Genomic DNA, 27,196 nt, shown 5'->3' on the forward strand with positions numbered 1-27,196 from the left:
TGTTCCCTGAAAGGTTTGACTCTAATTATTAGACAATGCCTCCCTCCTCCTAGACTCCACAACAGCAGGAAATTATTTTTCTCTATTGTTATGAATGCAAAGCTTATCAGATGATTATATTTGTGACTGTCTATTTAATACAAGGTAAAATGGAGTAGTATAAAGACAGTCAGGAAATCTGTTCTGTATTCTGCTCAAGAACAAGCCTGGGTGGCTTGGTTACCATGGGGAGAGGTAAAGAGTTACTAAGAGTAAGGTGCAAAATATTTGCACCTGAAACAAAGGCAAGAGAAACTGTGGCAGACTGTGGGCAGACTTTCTGTCTCTGAGATTTTGTACAGAAAGAGAGAGAGAGAGAGAGAGAGAGAGAGAGAGCGAGCTCTCAGAGAGAGATGAAAGGCTGCAATTAATGTGGTCAGCAGAAAGGAGAGTGTGTCCTTTCTGTGGACTACCAGGCAGAATGCAGGAGGGCAGACCATCTCTGGTCAAAGAGGCGCATCCGGTCGCAACCTAAGCAATCCAAAAGATATGCCCTGGCATTGTCAGGAAGGGGATGGGGTGGCTGGGATGGTGGAGGTTGTTGTGGGAAGAAACACCAGAATAGGCCTTACTGCTGGTATTCAGTTCAGCATTTCTTTGGAAACTGAGAGAAGTGCCTTTCGATGGTCACTTGATGTTATGACTTGGCAAAATGGGGAGAAATGAACCAGTTGGAAGCTAGGAGTGATGCCAGACTGGTTCCAGTAAAAACTGCAATTCTGTGGAGAGCGGTGAAGTGTAACTGTGGCGTGGGGATATCAGTCATCTTAAAAAGTTAAAGGGAGATATCTTTTTAGCAGTTTAGAGTACAGGTTGCCCACTAAGCAATGTTTAGTCATTGTTTATTTTAGTTTGTTTGTTACAATAAAAGTTTTAAAACTTGAAATCTTGTCATGCAATTTCTTTAAGTGGGCCAATGCGAATTCAAACATCTTTTTCAAAAGTTATTGATCTCAGTGAAGATCATAACACCATCCACCGTATCGTTTCCCCTAAATATCTTGAAAAATTCAATGAAATCACTCATTAACCTGCTAAACTTCAGGGAAAACAACCTTAGTTTGTGTAATCTTTCCTTGTAAAATAACCCTTGGAGCCCAAGTACCATTATGGTAAATCTATGTTGTACTCACTCTAAGGCAAATATATCCTTCCTAAGATGTGACGACCTGAACTGTTCACAGTACTCCAGATGCTTTTTTATTCATTCACAGAATGTGGGTGTCACTGGCTAGTCCAACATTTTTATTGTCCACCCTAACTACTCTTGAGAAGGTGGGGGTGAGCTGTCTTCTTGAACCGCTGCAGTCCATGTGGTGTAGGTACACCCACAGTGCTGTTGGGGGGGAGTTCCAGGATTTTGACCCAGCAATAGTGAAGGAACGGTGATATATTTCCAAGTCAGGATGGTGAGTGACTTGGAGGGGAACTTCTAGGTGGTGGTGTTCCCATGCATCTGCTGCCCTTGTCCTTCGAGGTGGTAGAGGTCGCAGGTTTGGAAGATGCTGTTGAAGGAGCCTTGGCGAGTTGCTCAGTGATGGAGGGAATGGATGTTGAACGTGGTGGATGTGGTGCCAATAGAGTGGGCTGCTTTGTCCTTGCTGGTGTTGAGCTTCTTGAGTGTTGTTGGAGCTGAACTCATCCAGACAAGTGGGGAATATTCCATCACACTCCTGACTTGTGCCTTGTAGATGATGGACAGGCTTTGGGGAGTCAGGAGGTGAGTTACTCTCTGCAGGATTCCTAGCTTCTGACCTGCTCTTGTAGCCACAGTATTTATATGGCTAGTCCAGTTCAGTTTCTAGTCAGTGGTAACCCCTTGAATATTGATAGTTGGGGTATTCAAAGATGATAATGTTATTGAATGTCAAGGGTTGATGGTTAGATTCTCTCTCTTGTTGGAGATGGTCATTGCCAGGCAATTGTGTGGTGAGAATGTTACTTGCCACATATCAGGCTAAGCCTAAATTTTGTCCAGGTCTTGCTGCATTTGGACATGGTCTGCTTCAGTATTCGAGGAGTTGAGAATGGTGCTGAACATTGTGCAATCATCAGCGAACATCCCCACCTCTGACCTTATGATGGAAGGAAGGTCATTGATGAAGCAACTGAAGATGGTTGGGCCTAGGACACCCTAATCAGCATTTTGTATAGCCTCTAGCTTTTCATCATTTAGAGAGGACCCAGTTTTATCTCTTTTTTGGATCCAAATTTATCCAAATAATTTTTGCATACATCAAAATCCATTTTCCTCAGTTTTGCCCATTCACTGATCTATTAACTTTAAAAATAATTTCATGTTTCCATCTATACTGCTTACAATGCCGCCTATCTTTAAGTCATCAGCAAATTTGGATATGTGGCTTTCCTTCCCATCATCAAAGTCATTAATAAATTCAGTGAATTGCTGAGGCTCCACCACAGATCCCTGCGGGGCAGCAGTAGACATATCCTGTCAATTAGAGTACCTGCTCAATTACTCTGCTCTCTTCCTGCCTGTTTCCTGCTGCTCAGTCAATCTCCTAGCCAGATCAATACCTCACTATTAGATCTGTTGCTTTTTTTGAGGGAAAACATTTCCTTTTTGTTTTGAGAGGTTGGAATTTTTGCTCACAGCAGTGACCAGTGCTGGGTCGTGGAACACTTTTCCCTATTTTGGACTCCTTCGCTGAACAGTTCCCTTGTGAGGCCCCTTGATTATCTGCATTAACTTGGTGACTATCTAGAGATTCAAGCCATATTTTATATGCTCAATAATTGGCGTGTGTTTTTAATCTAGGTTTTTGTCTCCTCCAGGAGATCACATAGTTTTGGTTGGGGTGGGGAATGCAAATATTGTGACATTACAATTGTGTGCGATGGGATGAATGGGGCAGAGGGTCCCTACCTGCCTGTCATTGATCATATGTCCAATTGGGAGAAGCCAGGAGGAAATTCCACTGCCAGTGTCAGCACTGTAATCTCACAGGCCCTGGTAGCACCAAAGGTAAAGATCCTTCTCCTCTTCACACAAGAACAGCCTCACCTCTGGCAGGTTGAACACTTTCACTTCCCATGCAACTTGTTCCAGTGATTTTCAGAATGGGTCATGAAATTTAAGGGCAAATTATACCACAAAGAGCTCAGTTGAAACCCTTTTCCTGTAGGAACCTTGCAGCCAACAGAGAAAGGCTTTTATCCCATCAAGCAGCTTCAGTATCTCACATTAACAGCAATATTACAGTCTCTATTTATGAAAACACTTGGCAGCGCAACAAGTCAAGAAATATAATTTGGATCAATGACAGCTTAGTTCCATGTGACTCCGGAGGGTAAATGAGAATAGAGAGCAGTTCCCTGGTGATACACAGACTGAATCAGCACTTGGGGGAGAGGGTGTGGGGAAGGAGCAAGAAATTGTGTTTATATACCACCTATCACAACTTCAGGCTGTTCAAACGCTTTACAGCCAATGAAGCATTTATTGAAGTGTAGTCACTGTTTTAACATAGAAAACACAGCCAATTTACACACAGTAAGCTCCCACGAACAGCAATGTGATAATGATCAGGTAATTTTTTTTAGTGATATTGGTTGAGGGGTAAATATCTGCCAGAATACCGGTGATATTTGCTGCTCATTTTTGAAATTAAACCTTTCACATTGGAGAGGGTTTGTCCCAGATTTGCACAAAGTGCAGTAGCGGGAGGGAAAAAAGTATTTTTACCCACCGGCCGCAATGGCGGGTTTTCGCACCGTATTGACCCATTCCCACCTCATTAATTATGCAGCCACAGGAAACACACAGTGTTGCTGGCAGGAAGCCTTCAATTTGACTGTCATGCCGTTATCTTGTCACTTCTTCATGCAGGGCACCATATTTAAACTGCAGCCATGCACACGCTTATCAATGCTTGCAGCTCAGGGCTGCTCTGGTGAAGACACGGTCCCAGAGGCCATAGAACCATAGGGCAGCATTTTCTGGTCAGTGTTTGGGGGCAGGCCCTGCACACTGATGTGTAAAATGACGCGCGGTGATGTCAGGCGTACGTCCCGACGTTGCCGCACGTCATTCCGATCCTCCATTCGGCGGGCGGGTGCCAGAGTTGGCTGCACACCCGCCGAACTGTCAGAGGCCTGTTAAGGCTATTAATTAACCACTTAACCAATTTGACAGGGCTGCGTGTCCAACCTTAAGGTTGGCGAGGCAGGCGAAGAGCCCAGGCGGCCTTTGCATTTTTCATGAAACCTCATCCACAGGCGGGATGAGGTTTCATGAAGGCCTTATTAAAATAATAAATGCTTATTAAACATTTCATAAACATGTCCCAGATCATGTGACGCTGTCACATGAGGGGACATGTGTAAATTATTTATAGCTTTGTTTAATTTAAACTTTGAAACTGAACTTAATCTCCATGAGGCAGCTCCATGCTTGCACGAAAGAGCACAGGCCCCGACTCTCCTTCCTCCCCCCCGTCCGCACAGGGATTGCTGAGCGCTACCAGCCGTGCATCACGCTGGGCGGGCCTTAATTGGCTCCCAACCGGCCCAAACGACAGGGAGAAAATTCTCCCCATGGAAAAGTTACATGTAAAAAGAGGCCATTCAGCTCATGATGTCTGTGCCGACCAGAAAAAGATGAAAAAGAAACTAACCGCTCATATTAACTCCACTTTCCAGCACCAGGTCCATAGCCTTGCAGGCTGCAGCACTTCAGATGCAGATCCAAGAACCTTTTAAATGATTTGCGCGTTTCAGTCAGTAACCACCAACTTAGGCAGTGAATTCCAGACGCCCACCACCCTCTGGATGAAAAGGATTTTCCTCATGTCCCCTCTAATCCTTCCATCAATCATCTTAAATCTATGTCCCCTGGTAATTGACCCCTCAGCTAGGGGAAACATAGTCTTTACTGTTTACCCTTTCTAGGCTCCTCATAATTTTGTACACCTTAATTAGGTCACCATCAGCCTCCTCTGTTCTAAGGAAAGCAACCCTAGCCTATCCGATCTTTCCTCATAGCTGAAATTTTCAAGCCCTGGCAGTATTCTTGTAAATCTATTCTGCACTCTCTCCAGAGCAATTATGTCCTTCCTGTAAATGTGGGACCAGAACTCGACTCAAAATTCCAGCTGTGGCCTAACCAGCGTTTTATACAATTCCAGCATTACATCCCTGCTTTTGTATTCAATATCTCATCCAATAAAGGAATGCATTCCATATGCTTTCTTTACCACCTTATCCACCTGTCCTGTCACCTTCACAGACCAGTGAACATGCACTCCAAGGTCTCTCACTTCCTCAACTTCTCTCAATATCCTCCCATTTATAGAGTATTCCCTTGCTTTGTTTGCCCTCCCCAAATGCATTACCTCGCACTTCTCTGGGTTGAAGTCCATTTGCCACTTTTCTTCCCATTCAATCACACCATTGATATCATTCTGGAGTTGACAGATTTCCTCCTCACTATCAAATACATGGCCAATTTTTGTGTTGGGGAAGGTCGTGCTTACTAACTTAACTGGATTTTTTGAGGAAGTGACAAGGAAGGTTGATAAGGGTACTGCAGTGGACATTGCCTACATGGATTTGCAAATTTCCCAATCATACCTTCCACATTTATGTCCAAATCATTAATATATCTGACAAATAGAATGGCCCCATCACTGAGCCCTGTGGAACACTACTGGAAACCGTTAACCATTCACAAAAGCATCCGTCAACAATTACCCTTTGTTTCCTGAGAAATTTTGGATCCAAGTTACCACCTTTCCCTGTATCCCACGAGACCTTTTCTGACCAGTCTGCCATGTGGGGCCTTGTCAAATTCCTTACTAAAATCCATGTAGGCAATGTCCACTGCAGTACCCTTATCAACCTTCCTTGTCACTTCCTCAAAAAATCCAGTTAAGTTAGTAAGCACGATCTTCCCCTAACACAAACATGCTGACTGTCCCTGATCAACCTATGCCTTTTTAAGTGACAGTTTATCCTGTCTCTCAGAATTGATTCCAATAATTTGCCCACCGCCGAAGTCAGACTGACTAGTCTATAATTTTCTGCCCTATCCCTCACATCCTTTTTAAATATTAGTACAACATTTGCAGACCTCCAATCCTCTGGGACCTCACCTGTATCTAGTGAGGATTGGAAAATGATCCTCAGAGCATCTGCTATTTCCTCCCTGGCTTCTTCAACAGCCTGGGATACAATCCATTTGACCCTGGTGACTTATCCACCTTCAAGGATGTCATTTGCTCCAGTACTTCCTCTTTCACCATGCTTATTGTATCCAATGTTTCACACTCTTCCTCTTTAACTAGAATGTCTACATCATCCCTCTCCTTAGTGAAGGCTGAGACAAAGTATTCATTGAGAGCCCTGTCTGCATCTTCAGTATCAACGCACAAGTTACCATGTACATCTCTGATAGGCCCTATCTTTTCCATAGTTATTCTCTTGCACTTAACGTACTGGTAAAATATCTTTGGGTTTTCTTTGATTTTACCTGTCAATATCTTTTTGAATCCTCTCTTTGCTTTCCAAATTTTCATTTTTATTTCACCCCTGTACTTTTTATACTCCTCTAGGCTTTCTACAGTATTAAGTCTTTTGTTACTGTCATAAGCTTTCTTTTTCTGCTTTATCTTGGCCAATATGCTTCAAGCCAAGAAGAATGCAGCCCCCGGTTCTGCAACGCATCCCTGGGGTGCCTTCTGAATGCTGTGGAGGCCTGCCACGATGATCTCTACCCCTTCTCTGGCCTCAGGAAGCACATCAGACTCCCCACACTGACTTGGGAGGCGGTGGCAGAGGTGGTCAGTGCCAATGCTGCACAGAAGAGGTTGGCCATCCAGTGTAGAAAACGGATGAGTGATGTCATCTGTGCTGCAAGGCTAAAGCATTCAGCCAATCTTGTCCATGCCGGTCAACAAAGATCTGACTACACTAATCCCATTTTCCAACACTTGGCCCATAGCCCTGGAGGCTATGGCAATGCAAGTGAATACTTAAATACTTCTTAAATGTTACGAGAGTTTCTGACTCTTTCAGGCAGAGAGTTCCAGAGGAGTTCATGGGGAGGTCTCTACCTACCAGACCAGCCGTAAGGTGGGGGTGGCTTTTCAATGGCTGCAGGGCTAGGGCTTGTTTGGAGAAGCGGGGAGGGGAAGTGGTGTGAGGCAAGGGAAGAGTCTGCAGGGCGAGGGCTGTACTGGGGATGGGGGTATCCCAGGATGTGTGTGGGGGCACATGTTGATCTGTGCAAGTGGCCTCAAGATGGTGAGGGCTGAGGAGGCAGTCTCCAGAGGAGATGAGGCCAGATGGAGATGTGAGGGTGTGCATGTGAGAATGGGCGGTGATGTCCCTTGAGCTGGCAGCGATTGAGATGCCAGTGAATGTGTGATGGCCTCATGAGTGTGTGAGTTGTGAGTTCTTCCCCTTCCCCAAGCATGACCTTACCCTGCAGCCATTGAAAAGCCACCCACACAGGCTGATCTGGTAGGTACAGACCTACCTGTGAGCCCCCCTAAAAGTGATGAGGTGCTGTCTGTGAAGCCTGGCGCTGATGACTATGAATGCTGACTGAAGCAAGGTAGGCAAACAAACCTTCAAGTCCCGAGTGAAGTGAAGCCCGCCAAGTGCACGCCTTATATATGTTATTAGGAAACGGCTTCAGGGTGTTTTCCCGCCAATGTGGGCGGATGATCCAGTGGGAGGATGAGTCCAGCAGGCTGGCCTTATAATGATATGCTGATGTATTACAATGAGGTTCCCGATGTCCGGGGAATGTGGCCCGCCATTGGTGGGCGGAGTGGCAATCGAAAACTGGTTTCATGATGTTGTGAAACTGATTTTTTGGCCTTCTCAACACATTGTCCACTCACACCACTGAACATGCCTGACGGCAGTGGGCATGGAAAATCCTGACCTAAGTCCCATCTTCAATTTGAAGATACCTTCCATCATGTTGTGTGGCACTATCATTGTGCTAAGTGGGATAGATTTTGAACAGATCTAGCAACTTGAGACCGGGCAGTCATGAAGCACTGTGGGCTATCAACAGCAGCAGGTTTGTACTCACCACAACATGTAACCTCATGGCTGGGCATATCCTCCACTTGTCCATTACCACCAAGCTTGGAAATCAACCCTGGTTCACTGAAGAGTGCAGGAGGGCATGCCAGGAGCAGCACCAGGCATACCGAAAAATGAGATGTCAACCCGGTGAAGCTTGTCTGCTAGACAGAGCTAAGCGATTCCATAATCAACGGATCAGATCAGAGTTCTGCATTACTGCCACATCCAGTCATGAGTGGTGGTGGACAATTAAACAACTCACTGGAGGAGGAGGCTCCACAAATATCCCCATCCTCAATGACGGGGCAGCCCAGCACATCAGTGCAAAAGACAAGGCTGAAACATTTGCAACCATCTTCAGCCAGAAGTGCCGAACAGATGATCCATCTCAGCCTCCTCCAGAGGTCCCCAGCATCACAGGTGCCAGTCTTCAACCAATTCGATTCACCCCATATGAAATCAACAAATGGCTGAAGGCATTGGATACTGCAAAGGCTTTGGGCCTTGGCAATATTCCGGCAATAGTACTGAAGACTTGTGCTCCAGAACTTGCCACACCCCTAGCAAAGCTGTTCCAATACAGATACAACACTGGCATCTACCCGGCTATGTGGAAAATTGCCCAATTACATCCTGTACACAAAAAGCAGGACAAATCCAACACTTCCAATTAACGCCCCATCAGTCTATTCTCAATCATCAGGAAAGTGATGGAAAAGGTCATCAATAGTGCTATGAAGCAGTACTTGTTTAGCAATAACCTGTTCACTGATGCACAGTTTGTGTTCCTCCAGGGACACTCAACTCCTGATCTCATTACAGTCTTGGATGAAACATGGACAAAAGAGCTGAACTCCAGAGGTGAGGTGAGAGTGACTGCCTTTGACATCAAAGTAGCATTTGACCAAATGTAGCATCAAGGTGCCCTAGCAAGAAAGAGTCAATGGGAATCAGGGGGAAAACTCTCCACTGGTTGGGAGTCATACCTAGCACAAAGGCAGATGGTTGTGGTTGTTGAAGGTCAATCATCTTAGTTCCAGGACATCATTGCAGGAGTTCCCCAGGGTAGTGTCCTAGGCCCAATCGTCTTCAGCTGCTTCATTAATGACCTTCCTTCCATCATAAGGTCAGAAGTGGGGATGTTCACTGATGATTGCACAATGTTCAGCACCATTTGTGACTCCTCAGATGCTGAAGCAGTCCATGTCCAAATGCAGCAAGACCTGGACAATATCCAGGCTTGGGCTGACAAGTGGCAAGTAACATTTGTGCCACACAAATGCCAGGCAGTGACCATCTCCAACAAGAGAGAATTTATCCATCGCCCTTAACATTTAATAGCACTACCATTGCTGAATTCCCCACTATCAACAACTTTGGAGTTACCATTGACCAGAAACTGAACTGGACTAGCTGTACAAATACTATGGCTACAAGAGCAGGTTAGGGGCTAGAAATCCTGTGGCTGGTAACTCATCTCCTGACTCTGCAAGGCACGTCTACTATCTTCAAGGCACAAGTCAGGAATGTGATGGAATACTTCCCACTTGCCTGGATGAGTGCAGCTCCAACAACACTCAAGAAGCTCAACATCACCCAGGACAAAGCAGCCTGCTTGATTGACAGCTCATCCACAAATATTCACTCCCTCCTCCACCAATGCACAATGGTAGCAGTATGTACCATCTACAAGATGCACAGCCAGAATTCACCCATCCTCTTTATACAGCACCTTCCAAACCCACAACCACTATCATCTAGAAAGACAAGGGCAGCAGATAGATGGGAACACCACCACCTGAAATATCCCCTCCAGGCCATTCACCATCCTGACTTGGAAATATATCGCCATTCCTTCACTGTCGCTGGGTCAAAATCCTGGAACTCCCTCCCTAACAGCACTGTGGGTGTACCTACACCACATGGACTGCACAGGTTCAAGAAGGCAGCTCACCACCACCTTCTCATGGGAAATTAGGGATTGGTAATAAATGCTGGTATAGCCAGTGAAACCCACATTCCTTGAATGAATAAAAAGTACTCCTGAGAGGGAAGATATGACCTTATTTTAACATCTGTTCAAAAGACAGCACCTATGACAGTGGAACACTTCTCAGTACTGCCCTGGAGTGTCAGCCTGGGTTTTGTTCGTAAGTCACTGGAGTGGGATTTGAACCCAAAACTTTCAAACCCAAATCAAATGTCCTATCAACTGAGCCACAGCTACAAATAAAAGAACACAGTTTTGGTTCTGATAAAGCATTTCTATTCAAAACCTTTGCACTGGGTCAAAGGCTTTCATTTTTCATTTCAGAATTTTTCAGCTTTTGCAGTTTCATTTGTTCGATTATTTCCATTGTTGGTGGGACCAGGCATGCTCCATACCTCAATATTTATAACGCCAATGCCAATAAGTATTGGAGCGTATTACCATTTATGAAGACAGGTTTTCCAATTACAGGCTTCTATTTAAGCAGTTGTTTTGGAATGGGCATTTGAATGTGTACTCCACTCTTTTAACCAGTAGATGGCAGTTTAACATCTAAAATGGAGATACAAAATGAAGCCTAACTCTGATAAATCCGCAATGAATTTGTCGTGAAGTACCATGAGTTCTGATTTTGCTCGGATTAAGAGCTGTAAGGATTAAATGGCCAATCCGTTGTATTTGTACATCCGTGCACTTAATCACTGATTCTACAAGAGAATCCAAATTAAAACACTATTATCATTCAACACAGCCTCCTGCATACTTGTCAACTTGGACAAAAGGGCATCTGTGTGCTGTGGATGGAGAATATTGCTTGCACAATAAATGATGACAGAATTAAATGTGTGAAAGGGTTCACCACAGCAACAACTTGTGTTTATATAGTCTGTGATATCCCAAAGCATTTCACAGGGGTATTATCAAAAAACAGACCGAGCCACACATTGAGATATCAAGAGAGATGGTGGCGTAATGGTAATGTCTCTGGACTAGTAATCCAAAGCCCAGTCTAATGCTGGTGGAATTTAAATGCAATTAATAAATCTAGGTTATAGAGCTAGTTGCTACAATAGTGACCATGAAGCTATCATCAATTGTTGTAAAAACCCAGTGGGTTCACCAATGTCCTTTAGGGAAGGAAATCTGCCACCCTTACCTGGTCTGGCCCACATGTGACTCCAGACCCACAGCGATGTGGTTGACTCTTAGCTGCCCTCTGAAATGGTCTAGCAAGCCACTCAGTTCAAGGGAAATTAGGGATGGGCAATAAATGCTGGCTTTGCCAAAAATGTCCACATGAAAGAACAAAAAAAGGACACATGAACAAAAACTTGGTTAAAAATGTAGGTTTTAAGAAGTGTATTGAAAGGAACTGAGAGAAGTAGAGAGGCAGAGGGGAGTGGGAAGAGAATTCCAGAGCTTAGAACTTAGGCAGCTGATAACATGGCCACCAACAAAGCAGTGATGAAAAGATGGGATGCTTGCAGGGCCAGAATTAAAGGAGGGTTGTGGGGCTGGAGGTGGTTACAAAGATAGGGAGAGTCCAGACTGTGGAGGGATTGGAAAACAAGGATGAGAATTTTAAAATTGAGGTGTTGTTGAACTAGAAGCCTATTAAGGCACAGAGGAAATGTGTTAACACGATTTGGTGCAAGTTAGGATGCATGCAGCAGATTTATGGATATTTAAGTATATGTTTCGGCTAAGAGTGGAATTCTGAAAGGCAGTTGCTTCATTTGTGAAACACAGTGAATCATAGACTGATACAGGACAGAAGGAGGCCATTTGGCCCAAGGTACCTGTGCCAGTTTGTTGAAAGAGCTTGAAAGAGCTACCCAATTAGTCTTGCTCCCTTGTTTTTCCTCCATATCCCTGCAATTTTATTTTTCCTTTTCAAGTATTTATTCAATTCCCTTTTGAAAGTTATAGTTGAAGCCCTTTTTTTGAACACTCGTGCTGTGATCTGTGCTCAGCTGTTATCAGCATGTGGGGGAATTGGAAAACAAGAATGAGAATTGCTGATCTGGAGCCATTGTAGGTCAGTGGGCAGAGGTGGAAGGGTGAGAGGAACTTGGGATGAGTTCCAATGGTTTGGAATGTCATGTTCTAGGGTTGTGGTCCAATGGTGATTGCCAGTTCTCCAGTACTTTTCCCAAGTATCATTCTTCATCTGGATCTTAATCTCTTCATCCAAGATTCACAATCTACAAAGTCTAGAAAGGACAACTGAACATGAACTAAGTGGAAACTCGCTTGCTGAGACCCCTCAGTCAGATTTAGATTGGGCATAGGGCTGTTCTTGCTTTTGTAGACCAGTACCATCCTAGGCAGTGCATTTCACCAAAGAAGGAAACATGTACTTGCATTTATATAGTGCCTTTATAAGGTTGGTACACATCCCTGTGCTTTATAACCGATGAAATGAAGTGAGACTGACTGCATGCTGCCTCGGAATCCGTTCAGAGCTTCACGCTTGAACTATACTCCTCAGTTTTGTGTTAATATCCATCATGAGACTCGTTGCAGCTACTAACTCATTCTTTTCCATGAACCCAAAAACATGGGATTCTTTTCCTCCCTTTGTGTTCCCTTCCACCCCACCATCTGCAAGTTTTTGAAACCCAAGCTCAGTGTCTGCCAAATCCTACTTCCTCATTCACCTTGTCACACAAATACGCATGGATTTATGGAAAATGGGTACCACTTTTAAAACAAAATGGCGAATGGACACTCTGCTTTGAAATAAAGTGGAGTTGAGAGATCAGGTGACCTCTTTCCTTTTCTGCCAATATAAATAGCACTACACAAGCTGGATGCAAGCCTGCTTGCCAGGACTGGGCTTTAAATGCAAATGAGCTTTCAGGACATTCCATTGAAAAGGCATTAAAATGTAATAAACCTTTCCTGTGGATTAATGGTTGCCATTGCCCAAATAACTGCAGAAGATAGTTCACAATGAACTTGCAGACTTTTTCGTTTCAGAATGCAATTACACAGAATGGATGTGAGAAGAAGCCCAAGGAGATGCAAATGGGTGAAACTCAAACACTGTTGTGTGTCAATTGCCAAGTCAACAGAGACCATTTGATGGACATTAGCAAACAAATACTATGGTCACCCAACAGAAACCATATTTTGATAAGGGACATATTTTGACAGCAGCCAGACAGACAGGGTGGGGGGGGAGAGAGAGAGAGAGAGAGGGAACAGATCTGGACCCTCAAGGAAGGATCCTTCCTAAAGTCCATCATCAGGAAGAGAATTTGGGCTAATTTTTACCCACCCAGTTGAAGAATAAAACCAGATTTTTCTACTGAGGCTTGACTGCATCTTGACTGGAGTGAAGCCAGAAATCTGTTACTGTAAGCAGTGCACCACTTTGAATCAGTCATCAGAAACTTCCATTGTCCGTTTCTTCAGTGAACCATAAGGAACTCATTGGCCTGCAACGTTTCAAAATTGAATCTTGAGAGAATCAAGGGTAATAGTGAAATGTTGGACTCTTAAAACCTGAGAGCATGCTACCTTTTTTGTAACCAGCTTTTCTTGTGTGTTTGTGTCTTTGTGTGCATGTGTGAATGGGTGCTGAGAAATAAACATTTATCTTCCTTTTTTAAAGATTATAAGAAAACCTGTCTTATGTCTGTTCCTGAGAGTTACAGCATTCTATTTTCAAAAAAACATGCCTTTGGTCAGTCAAGAGGTGGAAAAAGTGGGGGAACCATCTCAACATCTCTCACTGTCTATACAACACAAAAGCAAAATACTGCATATGCTGCAAATCTGAAAGAGAAAACAGAAAATGCTGGGGTATTCAGCAGGTCTGGCAGCATCTGTGAAAAGAGAAACAGAATTAATGTTTCAGGTTGATGGCCTTTCATTAGAACTTGATCTGAAATGTTAACTCTGGCTGGGATTTTCTAGTCTTGCCCACCATGGGACCAGAAATTCCTGCCCAAAGTCAATGGACCTTTGGCAGATTTTCCGTCCCACCCAATACGATTCCCCCCATGCACGGGACTAGAAAATCCTGGCCTCTGTCTTTGTCTCCACAGATGCTGCCAGACCTGCTGAGCACTTCCAGCATTTTCTGTTTTTATTTTTTCATTTACTTCATCTTCTAACTCGCCCTTTGAGCCTAGGTGATGCCAAGCAACGTGCACTTGATTTTTCACCTCGGTTTCTCAATTTTAAAGAGAACGCCATTGAGAACTGATGCCCATCACAGTTGTTGATGGTCCACCATTCAGCTGGCTGTCTAATAGATGGAGGAAAAACAATTGCATTAATAGCCATCAGATCTAAAAAATGACTACTTTCTCATCCCCACCATGCCTCAATGATTTGTGTTAAGACAAATCACTTGTTTAGGTTGTAGTGACTTATAGATTGCCTCTCCTCCTAAGATTGCTGGGAATAATGATTTAAACTAGCTCATCATAGCAGTGATCAGGACCAGCAGTAACCTATCTTCCTAACCACACGTGTAAAATTCTTGCTTCTGATGTACATCCATCACATCGCAAACAGTCATACTTCAGAGTGTCACACGAATACCCTAAAGTATTCATGACTGATTGATTCAAATAACATTTTCATAAAACACCAATAAATCACAAGTAACTAGTTGTGGAATGTACAAATTAATAAGTAGGAAACAGAAAAAAAGGTATAAAAGGTACAATAATCAGCAGTGGACAAAACAGCTACCAGTTAAAAAAGGAAAACCATTCAAACTACCTGCAGTGTGTTTTGTATGGTTGAAATGTCTCCAATGATACTTTTCATTGGGAGGCCTGATTCTTCCTGAGAAGCCTGGGGCTGGAGTTAAGGGTTGTCCCAGAGTGATCAGTCAACTGAATTAAGTAGCAGATCATAAATACCAGTATGTATCCTATTGCCACCTACCATCATCCAACAACTGTTAGAGTTCGGTTTATGGCCGTTCTTCTTCCAAGTTTAATATACACACCCACATTTTGCAGCTCTGAGCACATGACACCCCAGATTTTATTTGGAATTGATTGCCACTAGAACGTGCTACAGCTTGTTCTTTGTAAACCAATACCATCTAGCCATAGTAAAGGGCGAACAGTATTAAAGCTTGGAACATATTACTGGACTGTGAAGACAACTGTGCATGTTTTATTAGCACAGGCAACTGTGATATATGAATGGAACACATCAATTTCTTTACTTACTTGTGGTGCACGAACTCATCATAATCATGTTTGGAACTTAAAAACAAATCCAACATTTTGGAAGATCTAGTGATCTGTGTGGAAGTTCTGAATCCATTGCATTTCAGCTGTCACTGTTCAAAACCAATTAAGCATAAAATAAAGGCTGCCATTTCATATTGTTTCATCTGGCTTGTCTAGTGTATTGAAAATTGATTTTTCATTTTGTCCACTTGAGGCTACCATACACACATGTGCCAGCAAAGGGAGGAAACAAAATTTAAAAGGGCCCACATTTTAACAGCACATGCAGCAGTTCTGTATCTTGCTGAATTTTACTGTTTCTACCCAAGAACTTCACGGTAGGGAGGAAGCCTGGAGATGTGCTAGAATTCATGGAGCCGCTGAAAAGCGTGTATGACTATCACAGGACATGTATAGTGAGTGGGTGTCAGACAAGAGCAAGAAACAGTGTGTGGGTGAGGGAAAGGTTCAAAGATTCAAAGCCAAAGCTGGATTACACCAAGGACAAACAGAAAGCCCCTTCCTCTTCCTGACTATCTTGGATGTTCTAACTGAACAAGTGAGATGGGACGTGTCATGGTCAATGATGTTCACTGATGATGTTGAGGTATGTGGTGGGGATGATGATAACACGCCCGAATATCTGGAGAACTGGAGAAAAGCACTGAAGACAGGGATATGAAGATCAGTAGACCAAAGACCCAATTTGTGAATTGCCAGTTTGAACCCAGGGAAGAGGATCAGAGTGAAGGTGTAAAGATTATGGTTGAAGAGTTAGAGAAAGTGAATACTTTCAAATATCTGGAGTAAGCAGTGGCAGAAGACAGAAATATGGAAATGGGAATTAAGCAATGGATTAACTCCAGCTGGAGTAATTGGAAGAAGTGCAGTGGAGTGATATGTGATAGAAAAGTATTGTTGAAACTGAAGGGAAGAATCCATAAGATAGATGTGAGACTGGCCTTATTATATAGTGCAGAGACTCAGGCAACATCAAGGAGGGAGGAAAAATGACAAGATACTAATGAGATGTGGATGCTGAGATGGCTATTTGGAGTAATGAGAAAGGACAAGATCAGGAACCATTGGAAGGTCAGTGAAAATTGTGGGAGCATCGAAGAACGTAGCTGAGAAGAGATTTAAATGGTATGGTCATCTGTTGTGGAGAGAGAGAGGAAATGTGGCGAGGTGAGTGATGGGCATGGGAAGATGCCAGGAAGAAGGAGAAGAGGGAGGCCAAAGGCCATGTGGAAAGAAGTGATGGTGAGACACTTAAACGCAGCAGGACTGGAAGAGGAATGGGTGACTCTCAAGAGGAGATGGAGAAGGGTGATCAACCAGCTTTGTGGTGACCCCAAGTAAAATCAGAGAAGGAAGAAGAGGAAAAAGACATTACATGTTCTACCCCATACTACAACATTATATTTCGCTGCACGTGGTTATTTGCACATTCTACTGCCCTGGAACACTACATTAGTACATTATGCACTGCACTACATAGAGGTTCTAGTAAACGATACATTATTACTTCCTGTCTTAAATAAAATGTACTGGTGTCCCAGACCACTGCAACACAATAAAACACTATGTATGGCTTCTCAATATGAGCTCCTAGCATTTGAGGGGCTGCAGCATGTGGTGCAAAATCACACATTTTGCCTAGGTATATTTAAATTCGCTAACTGGAGTCATTTTATTATAAAGGTGCACTATACACATGGATGTGACATGTTTGAAATTAACATTAACTAGGGTAGATAGATGCTGCCATTCACCAACTATTAAGCTCCTTGACCAACTATTCGGCTTTAGATGGGTTCCTCTATTTAACGCACCATAACTACTGGCTTCTCTTACAACAATTCTCAATATTTATTATCAATATTGTACTAGATTTTTTCTAATGCCCTTTATGTAAGTCTTATCATTTCTGTTAAAGGTTGCCTTGCTTCATTAAGTTGACTGTAAGCTAATTATCTTTCCTTTTCTTCCAATACTGATTTAGCACATTAGACACCTTTGAGAAATAAATGTTCAATTGGCCTTTAAAGGAATTATAGATCATGAATGTGGCCTAACAAAAAACCCTTTAATTGAATAAATCATTGGAATAGGTACTGTAACCCAAGCAACTTGACAAATTGAAACTTTAACTAGTGGTGAATTTCATTGATTTTGCTCAAAGTCAGTCATATGATTTGGTGTTTTCCAACAGCAGAGGCAGTGTATCAAACAATATTTAAGATGTTAATTATGCCACTGTGCAACCATGTTTAATATTGCCTGTCCCTTTAACCTACAAGCCTGGTCATAGTAGGTAAGGGTCGTTGAGGTCAATAACATGTTAATTGCTCCAGTTTAGGGTTCAAGCTCAGCATCAAGAGTGGCTTAAATCGGTCAAAGACTAAAGCAATTGATTGGAGGACTGGAAGAAAATCTTGGAAAACATAGAGACAGAAAGATAATAGAACATTTTCAAAGGTAATCCAAAGAACTTAGGGAAAAATCTCCTCCTTCTCCAGGTACCCGAAGAGGGCATTGGCGATCATGGGTTTCCATTGGATGTGTCCCTCTCCGTTGGATTAAGCTTGGCAAAGTACTGCAGTGGTTTGCTGTTGCCTTCTGACTGACCAGGAAACACTCCTGCTCTTACCACCTGCCATCAGGTGCATTGGAAGGATCAATAATCAACCTGTTTGGCCATGTTATGAATGCATGGCCATCATGTCCTGCAGTGGGGCTGGAGCCCAGAGCTTCTGGCCCAGAGAGAGGGACACTACCACTGCATCACAAGACCTTCTATGGAGAAATATATTGCACTAAAAGCAAAAACCAAGCAAATGAATTACAGGAATCCAAGGACGAATAAAGAACTCAAGGGAAAACTGGAGGCACTTGTGTAGGAAGGGCCTAAAGCTGCTCAAAGACAATCCCTGGGTTTCTGACAATGACGGGAAGCTGGATTCACTGCAGGTTCCTGGATCACAAGTTCAAGGAGGTAGCCAGGTAGACTTCAGAATGGTAAGTGTGAAGCAACTTGGAAGGTTATGAAGAGGCAAGCAGTGCCAGAATCATCTAGGAGTGTGGCACTCTCAAACTGGTATGCAGCATTGAAGGAGTGCAGCCCTACGTCTATCAGCATGCTCAGAGCTGCACAGTGGAGTGAGGTACAGCAAAGTGTTCTAATAAAGTGTTAACTGGGCATTCGATACTGGCGGGGAGAGACAGCAGCTCTGTTACAACTAATATGAGTCTTGTCTATTACATTGCCTCCCTGATGCCAGGGTAAGTGAATCACAGAGAGCCTGAAATCATAGCTCTGAAGTCATGGAAAAAATGTTATAGGGAAGAAGAACATTGAGGATATGCAGTCAGAGATTAAGGAGCTAGAGAGAAACTTCAAAAAATATAATGCACCAGGTAGTAATCCGTGGATCATTCCTGTGCCATGCACCAGTGAGAGTAGAAATAGGAAGGTCACTAGCTCATGGCACAGGAATAATGCATAGCTGGAGACATGGTGCAGGGGGGAGGGTTTCAAACTTCTGAGGCATTCGAAAAAGTTCTGTGGCAGGATGTACTTGTTCAAGATGGATGGGTTGCACCTGAACAGAGCTGGAATTAATGTTCTCTTGGGCATGTTAACTAGTGCTGTGAGTTAAAAAAAACAGGAAGTTAAGCTAAACCAATATAAAGCATTAGTTCACCCCCTGGCTGGAGTATTGTGTTAAATTCTAGGCAACTTGATCTAGGGAAGAAGTGGAGGCTTTGGAGAAGGTAAAGCACTGTTTCCTATTTTTCATCATCATCATTGCCATATACTCCTCCATCCTCACAACCCTCTTAGACACCTGCTGTCCTCTAATTTGGACCTCTTGTGCATTCCCAATTATAATTACTCCACTATTGATGGCCATGCTTTCAGTTGTCTAGGTCCTAAGCTCTTGAGTTTCCTCCCTACAACTCTCCACTTCTCTACCTCACTCCCCTCCTTTAACCCACTCCTTAAAGTATAATTCTTTGACCAAACCTTTCATTGTCTGACCTAATATCTCCTTATCTGGTTGGGTGTCATACTTTGTTTTGTGATACTCCTTAAAGCACCTTGGAAAAGGTTATCATATTAAATATAAATATATAACTATATGTTGTTGTTTTTATTCCCCTACCAGATGAAATAACTTATCTTTCTATACTCTATGAAAACTTGTATTGTTTTAAACACCTCAATTAGATAACCCCTCAAAAGCCTAAACTGAAGAGAATACAACCCAAGTTTATGAACCACATCCTCGTAATTTAACCCTGACTTTTGCCATCACCTCTTCTAAGCAGAGTATATCCTTTCTGAGCTATGATGCTCAGAACTGAATGCACTTGTTCAGATGGGTCATGAACAACTAGATATTAACTTCCTCCCCTTTGTATTTCAACCCTTTTGGGATACAAGTCAACATTCAATTAGCTTTTTTGATTGGTTTTGGTATCTTTAGTGATTTGTGCGCTTGGGCATTCAAATCTCTTTGCTGGCCCTCAGTTCCTAGTCCCTCACATGAAGAAGATATTCTTATTTTTCTTTCTTGGATCCAAAGTGGATTAAATCATACTTCCTGCCCTTAAACTCCTTCTTCTATAGTTTTGCCCACTTACTTGCAGAGAGCCAGCATGGAAATGAATCCTTGAATGGCCTCTTTATGTGCTGTAAGCATTCTGTGACTCCATATTTTATCAATCTATACCCCTTTGTAACTCCCTTCTTCTATCTAAACAACTTATTGTTCTTCCTAGCATTGTTATCTGAAAACTTGGATTTTCATCCAACTTTTCATCTAAGCCTGTGATATATGATGAAAAGCTAAGGCTCCAACACCACTTGTCACATTCCACCAATCAGAATATATTCCCTTTATCCCTAATCTGTTTCCTTCCAACCAACAATTTTCAACTCCTGTCCAAAGGTTACCTCAAATTTCATGCACACAGAACCTTATCAAATGGCTTTTGAAAATATATATTAATAACATCCATAAGTTTTTCTCTTGTTAGTGACATCTTCAAAAGATCGCATCGGATTAATCAGATATGACCAACATTTCCTTAGTCCATGCTGACTCCGTTTGATCAGCTCATACCTGTCCAAGTGCTTAGTCCCTGATTATAGATTCTTGGAACTTCCCAACAACTGATGTTAAAGCTGTTGTGGTAGTGAGTAGTGAAAATGTGAATTCTCTGCCCCAAAAGGTTGTGGATAAAGGGCCAATTGAAATGTTCAAGACTGAGATCAACAGATCTATGTTAGGTAAGAGTATCAAACAATATGGATCTAGGGTGGGTAAAGGAAGTTGAGATACAGATTAGGCTTGACCTAGTTAAATGGTGGCACAAGTTCCTGGGGCCAGATAGTCTATTCATGTTCCTATGGTTCTACATTAACATTGTAATATTAGTACATTGCATTAAACCCCTACCACATACCTTCAAGATATGGGATAGAGTCATGGACCAGAAATTCAGAAAAATAGTGGAAATCCATGAAAGTCAGTTCAGATTCATGCCTGGAATAAGCACCACCAATGCCGATTTTTGTTTTGGGACAATTGATGGAGAAATATCAGGAAGGCCAAAACAACATGAAGATTGTATTCGTCGATCTGGAAAACTTATGACCAGCGAGATAGAGAGGGGCAAGGCCATGGAGGGAATTGCAAACAAGGATGAGAATTTGAAAGTCAAGATGTTGTTTGATCGGGGAGGCAATGTAAGTCAGCCAGTGCAGTCGTGAAAGGGTGCACATTCTCAAAGTTAGAACTAGACTATTCAGGAATGAAATCATGAAGCACTTTTTCACCCAAAGAATAGTGAAAATATAACTCGTCTTCCCCATGCTGGGTCAAGACTGAGATTAATGGATTTTTATTAGGCAAGCACATCAAGTGATCTGGATCTAATTAAATGGTGTTACAAGATTAAGGGCTGAATGGCCTACTCATGTTCTAATGTTTCCACATTAATATTTTGCTATCAAGGCATACTAGCACATTGCATATTGCACCAGATACTACATTGCACTTCACTACATATGGATGTTTGTATATTTGCAACCCACAATCACTAATACATCACCCAGTGCACTATCTAGCAATCCTGGTGCATAATAATTTTTACCCAAGGATACTATTGCATTTAACAGCACTATTTGGAAATCTTAGTGCCCACAGAGCCAGGCATTTGAAGGCCAGCACAGTTCTGTCAACTTCTTCACAAAGGATTATATCTTTTCTGCAATTATTTACAAATTCCATCTCAATGCACAGGATGTGTTCAGGTTCCTTCAAGCAAGCACTCCCTCTAGGCACCAAGTATGCTGCACAACCTTCAACAAAGGCCAACACATCAGGATTCTCAACCCCTCCATGATTCTCAACCCGTCTAGTATTCTCAACCCCTCCAGGATTCTCAACCCCTCCAGGATTCTTGATCTCTCTCGCATTCTCAACCCGTTCAGAATTCTCAATCTCACCTAGTGTTCTCAGTGCCCTAGCTACCTTTTCTTTCTTTATTTCTTTCATGGGATGTGAGCATCTCTGGCAAGACCAGCATTTGTCACCCATCCTTAATTATCCTTGAGCTGAGTGGCTAGGCTATTTCAGAGGGCAGTTAAAAGTCAGCCACATTGTTGTGAGTCTGGAGTCGCATGTAGGCCAGACTGGGTATGGATGGCAGATTTCCTTCCTGAAAGGACATTAGTGAATCAGATGGGATCTGTGAATGTATCTCTACTCTGTACAACACATTCACCTCCACATTGATGGAACCCACTGAGAATCTCAAGGAAGATCGTGAACAAGATCTAGGACACCAAAAACAAAAGAAAAATGAAATGTAATCTGAGAACAAATGGTCAGAATCAATACCTGCATGTGATGGTCAACTCAAACTCATGCATTGAGCATGAATATATATTTTGCTGCTCTTTGCTAGATGAATGGTGGAGAGCGTGTATTGGAATGTCAGTAATACACACATTCTGACTTTCTCTCTGAACACAACCACTTTGGGAAGTAATCCACAGACCTGCAAAGGAAAGGTTCATTTACCTGAAAAATTTATTGAAAAATAAATGGGAGAACTGCTCCCATACCAGACACAAGTTCCAACTACCACTGATAGTGGTAAGAAGTTAATTTCTCTCAGGCCTAGGCAGAGGTCATACTCCAAATGCCCTGTTCTTTTTTTTCATTCATGGAATGTGGACATCCTGGCATGGCCAACATTTGTTGCCCATCCTTAGTTGCTACTTGAGAAGGTAATGATGAGTTGTCTACTTGAACTGCTGTGGTCCATGTGGTGAAGGCACTCTTACCTAACTGTTAATGAGTGAGTTCCAGGAGTTGAAGGAATGGCAATATTTAGAACAATGAAGAGAATGCAGTGAAACAGGTCTACCTCCCCCACCCCTTCCCTGATCTCTGCACCTGAGAAAAGATGAGGGAGGGGAGCAAAGGTTAGGAGAAGCAGCCCGTGTTACTGATTTGCAGTGCTAATGGACTTGCAATGGTAAAAGCTACTTTGCCAATGATTTGAGAAGATGATGCACAAGCTCATATGAATACTGCATATTGAAAGCCTCATGCAGCCTTTTTCATACAGTCACTGGGGTTGTTGGATGAGTCAATAAGTGAGGGTTGTGGTTCTGAATCATAGCTACGAAGAGCCGCAATTAGCTTTTACTTATTTTAGTTACATGACTATTTTAATTAAATGCTAATGTACCAGAGTTTGAGTCATAGATGGGAGCAATGATTGATTCATTCCATAATGACTAACACAATGATAGAAGTAGGAGTGAAACCATAGACACCTTGACTGGAATGATTGCCATTATGTAAGCTATCCTCTATTCCTGTATACTTATACATGCAGGATTGGTTTTCTTTTGACATAAATAGCTTGTACTGGATTTGCTCTGGAGCTAGAAGTAAAGAATTGGTTCCCTATTTCAATTCCAGGATGCTATAGAGTTTAATGTATTAGTGTACAATTTAGCTGACTATGCTCTTTGCTTTCTGCCAAGGTGCAGGATGGTATGATTGGTGCTGTTGACTTCTTTGTCAATACATTAGGAAACAAGGTAGCCTTGAGTTAGGAAATTGAACATTGCTCCCTTATTGATTAATTATGTGCTTAAAGGAAACAAGTTGGCATCTGGTGTTTTGTATGAACAGCCTTATTCCTGGAGTCTTGTTTACAGTAAGTGAGTTGTCTAGGACACTAGAGGCCTATAAAAGTTTTCTTCACAATTTGTAGGGACTAACAAGAGATAATGGCTCGATGAAGGCTGTATCTCTACCCAGAGGAAAAACAAGTTAATTGCATTTATTTCTCACCATGACTTCTGCTTGGAGATATTGGGTAGAATTTTTACAGGCAAGGGGAGGGGGGCTTTGGGATATGTGCAGGGAGTTAAGTTCCCAAAAAGTAATGTTAGGTTGGGATCCCGTCATCATCCCAATTTTTCCTGATTGGACCCTGGTGGGTTTGATGGAGAATGGAGAAGCCCTGTATAGCTGTCAGATAAGGCATTTAACTATTCTAGTTAAGCAATTAAGTTCTGTTTTAACTAAAGTTTGTGGATTTAAAAGACAGCGAACCTATTTTCCAAACTTTGTGAAACTTGTCAGGGTCACTGGGGCAAGTGCACAGTGGACTGTATCCCTTGCTGGCTGGGAAGCTTTTGATCAATGGAACTGAAGAGCTGCAGCCATGGCCAGGTGAGAGCACTCCTTCCCAGAGGGTGCTTTCAGTGCTTGGCAGATGATTGCCAATTTCTTGGAAGTCACTTCATCTGACTTGAAGTTCACTCAGCTTCAGCTGCACTCGGCTCCTGCCAGCCTTCACCACAGCATGGGAACGCCTATGCAGCTTCAACTTCCACCTCTGACAAAGAGCAAGAGGATCAACAACATCAACACCAATCCCAACAGCACCAGCATTAATTACCTTCTCCTCTGCCACTTACCATTCCACAAGGTGGATGGAATGAACACAAATCCAACTCCAAGGAGGCAAGACCCCAACACAGGATGTAAAGGCAGAAGGTCAGCTTTCTCAACATGTAGGAGAACCAATGCCTCAGGAGGCCTTGCTCTCATGGCAGGTGGCTGACATGGGCAGCCTCCTGGAACAAGACCTCCTTCTCTGTGGACCAGGTAGGAATGCATTGCAAATGGCGATCAAGGTGCCTGTCACTGGAAGGCCAAACCTGGTTTTCTGCTTCTCCCTGAGATTTATGCGTCTTGGAAATATTGTATGGATGTTAGAGAAGGACAATATTTGCGGAGGGTGACTGTGAGGCATGGATACGAGAGGGAAATATGGTGAGGGTGAGGTTGAGTGTGAGTGAAGGCTGTACTGATATGGATGTGAGGAAGTGCTGAGGAGAAAGGAATAAGGTGTGTTGGTCCAGTGTGTACTGAGCGCTTGGCACCTGAAAGTGTTATGCTGCTTACCTTTCTTGCCTTCTTAAGATCCTTGAACTTCTTGGGACACTTTGTCCATGTTCAAAGGACCACAGTCTTGCTCCTTACTGTGCTAATGATGTTCCAAGGTGCTTCATAAAAGTGCTAACAAATAAAATTTAACACTGAGCCACTTTAGAGGTAGGTTTTAAGAAGTGTTTTAAAGTAGAAGAGAAGTGGAGAGGTGGAGAGGTTTAGGTTGGTAATTCCAGAGCTTAAACGCTCGGCAGCTGAAGGCATTGTCGCCAATGGCGGAGTGATTAGAACCGGGAATGCATAAGAGGCCAGAATGGGAGCAGTTCAGATACCTCGGATGGTTTTAGGGCTGGATAAGAAGAAAGCAAGATCATGGAGGAATTTGAAACCATGGCTAAAAATCTTAAAATTGAGGCGTTGCTGAATTGGGAACCAATGGAGATCAGCGAGCACAGGGGTGATGGATGAATGGGACTTGGTGCAAATTAGGATACAGGCAGAAGGGTTTTAGATGTTTACATTTATGGTTGGGTTAGAGGTGGAATTCTGAAAGGCAGTTTATTTCATCCTGAAATCAAAGTGAATCATGGGCCAAAATTTTCGGCTTGGCAAGCAGGAGTGGGGGCCGTTCATCAAGGCATCATTTAAATTTTCAGCTCGGTGGACGCTCAGCCGAGTCAGCTGTGTGCCCGTCAAACTGTCAAAGGCCTATTAAGGCTATTTAAATATCAATTTAAGTAATAAACTGAGCTGCCCGAACAACCTTAAGATTGGCAGGCAGGTGAAGAGCCCAGGGGGCCTTCGCATTTTTCATGCAACCTCATCCACGGGCGGGATGAGGTTTCATGAAGGGTTTATAAATTTAATAAATTTTTTCATTAATGTTCCTTGACACTGTCACATGAGGGAACATGTCTTAAAATATTTTCTTTTCTTTATTTAAATTTTTTAACCTTAAACTAATCCCCCTGAATCACAGAGGTGCCTCAGGGAGATTTCTGTGCTCTTGTGTGCATATGCGCAAAAGGGTGCAGGCCCTGATTCAGGAATCCCTCCCCACACACACAGGGAGTGCACAGCGCTTCCGGGCACACGTCACGCTGGGCGGGCCTTAATTGGCCCGCCCATGTAAAATGCCAATTCAAATCCAATAATAACAGTTTTTAAAACCTGGAAAAAAATGCCCACGCATCAGAAACAGTCACTTGAACATATACAAAATTAAATTTGAACATTTTTATTTTTTAAATGAATATTGGAAACCTCATCCCACCCTTGGATGAGGTTGCCTCAATAAGGCAAAGGCCTTCTGGCCAATTCGCCCATCCACCAACCGTAACATTGGACGGGCAGCAAAAAATCCTGGTTGATTAATGCGTTAATGGCCTTAATATGCCTCTTAACTGTCAGCGGGTGCACTGCCGGCTCTCGCGTGCACTGACCGACTGAAAGGATGATTACTTGACGTCATCACGTGCTATTTCACTCTTGAGCATGTCGGGCACTTGTGCATCCACATGCCGAGCGAAAACTTCTGCCCAATGATGTGTTAATTTTTTCACTCTTTATTGAATTTCATGTTAGTGCCCCATTTGTACTCGCCACTCTGTGGGGCATGGCTGCCCTTGCAGGCTCAGCTGGCCCTCCCTTCTATGCATTGTAAAGGACATTGTCCGAGATCACTCTCAGCGAGGATAATTGAAATGTTGCAGGTGAACTCAAAGAGCTGCAAGGACTCTGCTAGCCAACAATTTGAGATTGACCCACATGTGCGCAGTGCTGACCACCCTTTAGGGCCCACACTTTCTTATCTTGATTGACTGACTACCATCTCCACTACACCCAGGACACAAGGCCTTGCCATTTCCACTCCCCCATCTTTGCAACACCACCCCCATTGTCCCCAGGTTTCCTCTTCCACTCTTGCATGCCCCCTACCCCACTGTTCACCCTACCCCCTCACCACTGACTTACCTAGCCAGTCCTGAGCCTCCATGCAAGCTTCCATTCTCCTACTCCCCACCCTCGTGCCACAGAATCACACAAGGAAAACAGCTGGCTTCAGACACAACTGCACAAAGCTGACTGCTGCACGCTACCTGTAAACAAAGGTGAACTGGGCGCTGTGAGATTCTCGTGCGTCGCTGACTTTATCTTGAATGTAGGATATAATTTCAAAATGTATTGCGCTAATGAGTATTCATGGAATGCAAATATAATACACTTGGGATCCCAACACAGGCTGGCGTGCGGCTTGACACGCCACAAACACACTGCTGACTTTATCCGCGCATCTCAACCCACCATCGGGAAATCAAGGTTTTGGCTCCCACCTAATTCAGTCACACAGCAGGCCATGTTTTCCACACTTGCAGACTCCATAAAATCCCCTCCCAGTATCTAATCCA

Source organism: Carcharodon carcharias, chromosome 9, assembly GCF_017639515.1.
Source record: "Carcharodon carcharias isolate sCarCar2 chromosome 9, sCarCar2.pri, whole genome shotgun sequence".
NCBI classification, from domain to species: Eukaryota; Metazoa; Chordata; class Chondrichthyes; order Lamniformes; family Lamnidae; genus Carcharodon; species Carcharodon carcharias.